Source organism: Mandrillus leucophaeus, unplaced genomic scaffold (assembly GCF_000951045.1).
Source record: "Mandrillus leucophaeus isolate KB7577 unplaced genomic scaffold, Mleu.le_1.0 Scaffold184, whole genome shotgun sequence".
Lineage (NCBI taxonomy): Eukaryota > Metazoa > Chordata > Mammalia > Primates > Cercopithecidae > Mandrillus > Mandrillus leucophaeus.
Window position 1 is genome coordinate 4,555,834 of NW_012101854.1, and position 5,897 is coordinate 4,561,730.

Consider the following 5,897-nt stretch of genomic DNA (forward strand, 5'->3'; position numbering starts at 1 on the left):
TGTATCAGCAGGGTTCTCCAGAGAAACAGAAACTAGATAGATAGATAGATAGATAGATAGATAGATAGATAGATAGATAGATAGATGATAGATACAAGATAGACAGAATATAGACATAATATATATAGTTTCTATATAACCATATATATATATGTTTTTTTGTTTCATTTTTTTTAAGGAAATGGTTTGCATATATCTTTATATGTGTGTCTGTTTTTAAAGGAATTCTTCACATGATTGTGGAGGCTGGCAACTCCAAAATCTGTAGAGCAGGCTGGACAGCTGGAAATTTGAGCAGGAATAATGCTGCAGTCCTGAGGCAGAATTTCTTTTCCAGGACACCTCAATGTTTGCTGTTAAGCCTTTCAACTGATTGGATGAGGCCCATCAAACTGACTGAGTGTAATCTCCTTACTTAAAGTTAACTGATAGTAGATAGTAACCATATCTACAAAATACAGTATTTTCTCCCTTATCTGTGGATTTGCTTCCCTCAGTTTCAGCTACCCACGGTTCAAAACTATAAAATGAAAAACTGCAGAAACAAATAATTCATAAGTTTTAAATTGTGCAACCTTCTGAGTAGCACCATAAAATTGTAAGTTGTCTCACTCAGTTCCACCTAGGATGGGAATCCTTCCTTTGTCCAGCATCTCCACCCTCCCTACCCTCCCATCCCTCAGTCACTCAGTAGCCTTCTCAGTTACCAAATCTACTGTCATGGTACTACAGTGCTTGTGTTCAAGTCACTCTTATTTTACTTAATAATGACCCCAGATTGCAAGGGTAATGATACTGGAAATTCAGATAGGCCGAAGAAATTCTGTCAGGTGTTTCCTTGAGATGAAAAGGTCAAAGTTATTGACTCAATTAAAAAAAAAAAAAAAAAAACAATTTGTATGTTGAGGTTGCTAAGATCTACAATAATAATGAGTTCTCTATCAATGAGATTGTGAAGAAGGAAACAGAAATTTGTGCTAGTTTTGATGTAGAACTTCAAATTGAAAACATTATGGCCATGGTACATGGTAAGTACTAGCTAAAGATGGAAAAGGCATTAAATTTGTGGCTGTGAGACAGGAAAAGAAACACATTCCAATTTACAGCAATTGGGTTCAGTACTATTCAGGGTTTCAGGCATCCCCTAGGGGTCTTGGAATGTATCCTCCACAGATAAAGAGGGAGTGTTGTACCTTCACAGCAATATTTAGATTTGTGTTTAACTAAATAACTAGGTACTATGACCTTGCCAAGTTGAAACATGAAATTAACCATCCCAAGTAATGAGAAGGATGCTAGTTTAAGTTGTAGTGTTACTGTAGCTATATTACCTTGCTTAACTAAGAACACATCTAGGAAGTCACCTCTAATTTCTGTTTGTATATCGGTTCTGAGAAGGGGTCTAAATGGTTCATTACTTAGCTATTTCTCAGTTTATCAAAGAAAGCTGAAAATTTTGAACTGATGATTTCTTCAAAATTTTAAGTCTTGCTGTAAGTCACAAAATAAATTTTGTATGTTTTATATCTTTTAAAAAAAGACACTTTTATGTACACTCAGTCGTATTGAATTAGGGCTCACCCTGACTGCCTTATTTTTTTTATTTATTTATTTTTTAGCCCAGAGGTCTTTTATTTATTTATTTTAACACCTATTATGACATGAATTCACAGGGAATAGGTTCCAGCAGCTCAGGCTCCTTCCCATTGGTTCTCACAAAGTGTGCTTCTCTAGGTGGAGCAGGCTGGCGCTTCAGTTGAACCCAGGTACCTTTCTTTTTGGCTTCTTTCTTTTTCTGATCATTTTCCTTCACACGTTTCAGGAAGCCATCTCAGCTCTTAGAGTGCTTAATGTGCTCAATACGCACATTAATTCTCTTGGCAAGAATCTTGCCCTTAACTTGTTTGTTTACAACAATGCCAACAGCATGTTGGGTAACATTGTAGACTCTTCCAGTTTTGCCATGGTAATACTTGTGGGGCATTCCTTTTTGAAAAGTACCCATTCCCTTGATGTCTATGATATCACCTTTCTTATAGATTCGCATATACGTGGCCAAAGGAACAACTCCATGTTTTCTTTTCTCTTTTCTTTTTTTTTTGAGACGGAGTCTCGCTCTGTCGCCCAGGCTGGAGTGCAGTGGCCCAATCTCGGCTCACTGCAAGCTCCGCCTCCCGGGTTCATGCCATTCTTCTGCCTCAGCCTCCCGAGTAGCTGGGATTACAGGCGCCTGCCACCACGCCCGGCTGATTTTTTGTAATTTTAGTAGAGACAGGGTTTCACCGTGTTAACCAGGATGGTCTTGATTTCCTGACCTCGTGATCCGCCCGTCTCGGCCTCCCAAAGTGCTGGGATTACAGGCGTGAGCCACCGCGCCGGCCAACTCCATGTTTTCTAAAAGGCCTAGAGAACATATATTGGGTGCCTCTCCTCTTTCCCTTTGTGTTGGTCATTTTGGCGAATTACTGAAGATGGCAGTTCTGGCCGAAAAGGTGACTGCCTTATTTTTAACTTAGTTATCTGCAAAGACTCTATTTCCAAATAAGGTCATATTTTGAGGTACTAGAGTTTAGCACTTCAACATATGGATTTTGCAGGGCTATAGTTCAATTCATAAGGCATTTCAGAAGTCATGTATTAATTCTAGATTTTAAATTAGATCACATAATGTCAACAGAGTGCAGATGCCCGTATTTTAGCTCTAGTTCTGCAGTATTATCTTATATGCCAAATATCCTGACTATGTGCATTCTCAGTTGTTTTTTAAATTAAAATATAGCACATTTTGGGCTAAAATTTTTATCCATACTTCGGAACTTCTTCATTTAGTGCATTTATGAAGTGTGAGTGTGCGTGTGTGTCTGTGTGTGTGAGAGTTTTCATTTATAGCCTCAGTTCTCTCTTTTAGATTACTGCATGATTTCCCACTTGCCAACAGCTCTTCACATTATATGAATCTGAACTACTCACATTGTGAAATCCCTTTCATTCCTACAGCTTATAGAGTAATTGCCTGCCAGTATCCCTTTTTTTGTAATTCACTTTTAACCATAAAGGAAAGCCTTATTTTAATTCTCTTGAATGCCAAATCATTCAGTACAGAACGTATCATTTCAGTGTGCTGTATAATATCACTCAAGGCAAAAAATGGTCCATTCTGAACCTTGATTTAAGGGACTCTACTGCTTAGATCATCCAATCTCTAAAAGAAAATATTTGAAACTTTAACCCAGTACAAGGTGCTTAGATATCACCATTGGTACTAGGGTTAGTGATGGTATGAGTCAGGCCACAGCTGGGGCATTTATTTGTGGGGGTTAATGCTGTGGATTGCAAAGAGCAGTAAACTAAGAATCAGGAGACTTCTAAAGGACTAGTCCTACCATGCCCCAACTTTACCCTGTAGACTTTCATTTCTTCATTCATTAATTCCCCTTTGTCTAGATTCTGCATTAGGTACCAAGAGCATAGAGGTGATTAAGATATGGCATAAGACAGATTAAATAGATATTAGAAATAAATGGCAATGCAGAGTAATTACATCTACAGTAAAGAAAATATAGTGTGTAGAGCAAGCTGCTAAGATGAGACTTAAAAGTACAGTTACGCAGTTTGGGCCAGAGGAGCAAAATGTGGCTTCCATTCATGGGTCCTTGGTGGCTGCTTTAGTTCTCATTATATTCCCACCACAGACAAGAGGGAAAGAGGCAGAGGTATATATCTATATTTCGCTTCAGGGGTACAATTCAGAAGTGGCATACATCAGTCCTGTTCACAACTCAGAGACAGAAATTAATTACCTGTCCACACTAAGCTGAAAGGAGGCTAGGAAATCTGTCTCTAGCTGGATTCCCATACTTGTAGCTAAAATATGAGGACTCTGCTAATAAAATTATATCCATTAATGATGAATATCTATGGAAAAAATAGCAATCCCTGTTCTGAACTGTAATGGGAATATTGAGCAGGTGGTTGGTGTGGTGGGTGTGATATCCCTTACTGAGAAAAAAATCCCCAAAATATTCTAAAGAAATAATAGCAAACCTAAGGAAGATGCTGATTGTGCTTAATGGTTAGAGACTAGAGGCGTTCAAGCATTTCAGACAAGGAAAACACTTATGCAAAAATCTGGAAACACTAAAAAGCCTGGGACAGAAAGGAACAGAAAAGTAAGGAACAGAAAAATAAGTTAAGATTGATATGAGAGTGTTTTGCCAGAGGAAGAGTGCAAAGGATGGGCCTGGAAATATAAGTAAGGGTCAAACTGTAGAACAATTTTGGTCTTCATCCTATGAACTACAAGGAGGCATTAAAGAATGTGTACATGGGAAATGTTCAGGAGATTTTCACTTGTAAAGGGTTGATGTTTGAATAAGGATGGAAAATGAATGGGGAAAGGCTGAATGGAGCTAGGGAGAGCAGTTATGTGGCTTCGCAGGTAATCCAAGTAGAACATTTGTGGCTAGATTCTGGTGTTAATCCTAGGAATGGAGCTGAGTGGACACAGGCAATCTGAAGTCTAAGAGACAGAGCTTAGTGGTGATAGGATGTTGGTTCCAAGGGACAAGAATTATTCAAGGATAACTCCTGGGACTCTAAACTTAGCAACTCTATGGTGGTGACCATTTGGTCAGCTGAGGAAATTTAGGAGTAACTTTAAAGGGCAAAAGACAGTGAAAGAAGACTTCAGTTTGAAATCAGCAACTCTGAGGTACTTTGAGACATTTAAATAGCCATTTCAGAAGTCTGTTGGATAGACTTGTCAGGAGCTGGTGAGATAAGCCCAAGTAGAAAGCGTAGATCTCGGAGACACGGAAGTGGGTGAGATTTCCTTTGGATATCAGTCAGAATGAAAACAGAAGGAATAGATATGACTGTAAAGAACATCAACATTTTACGATATTGCAAAGTGAATGGTAAAAAGAGAAACCCCAGAGGGGCAGGAGTAAAATAAGATAAGGACATGGACATCAAGTGAAAAGAATTAGTTTATTGTATGAGTGCTGTTGCTACAGATAGTTTTCAAGCAACCAAAGATGGATTGGTAACAAGTAGGTTAAGGAGAATAAGGACTGAACTATGTCTAATATATATATATGTGTATATATAATGTATGTATAGCTATATACATAGTGAGAATATTTTTATTATGGTCATATTGTCGTATTCTCACTATATATATATTTTTAAAAAGACACTTTTATGTACACTCAGTCATATTGAATTAGGGCTAGATTGAATTAATATATAATATATATGTTATAAATGGATATATTATATATATTCTCACTATATATTTATAACTATAGTCTCATTATATAGCGAGCTATATATATAGTGAGAATATTTTTATTATAGTCATATTGTTATTGCTTGAGAGGGTGCTTAAACAATGACAATATGACTATAACCAAAATGTACAATCACATTGTGAAAATCAATGTGACATCCAGGTTTAATTATTTAAAGATATGTGACTGCAAAGAGCAGGAGATATATAGTGCAGTGGCAAGAGAAGATTGTGATGAAGTTTTTTTGTTAGTTTTAAAATTATGTAGGATTATCTGACAAAGCTTTCAAAGGATAAGGCTGTGATGACTTATGTACAACTGTGTATTCAAAGCCTTAAGAATGACAAGTCTCTGAACTTTTGCATGTGCTATTTTTTTTGTCTTAAGTGTTTTTTCTCTTTACCTCCACTTCCTGCCTGTCCCATTTCACATAAAAATGGAAGATAAATTTTTCTTAAAAGAGACATTGTGGTTTATGTCCTCCTTAGATGACTCTTTTATATATAAAATAATAGTAGCGACATTAAGTAAATGCTAATTAATTTGCTGGACACTGAACAAAACATTTTTCAAGTATTACCTCCTTTAAGCTTCATAACATTACTA

The 5,897-nt window shown here is 36.9% G+C and overlaps 1 long non-coding RNA gene across 1 annotated transcript; it reads right to left on the reverse strand.

Moving 5' to 3' along the window:
• Positions 1–1,616: 1,616 nt before the first annotated feature.
• Positions 1,617–2,473, reverse strand: LOC105538052. The gene is made up of 2 exons (XR_001005830.1): positions 2,390–2,473; positions 1,617–2,073 (listed from the first exon to the last, which is right to left on the reverse strand). It is a non-coding gene; the product is annotated as an uncharacterized LOC105538052 (long non-coding RNA).
• Positions 2,474–5,897: the final 3,424 nt, after the last annotated feature.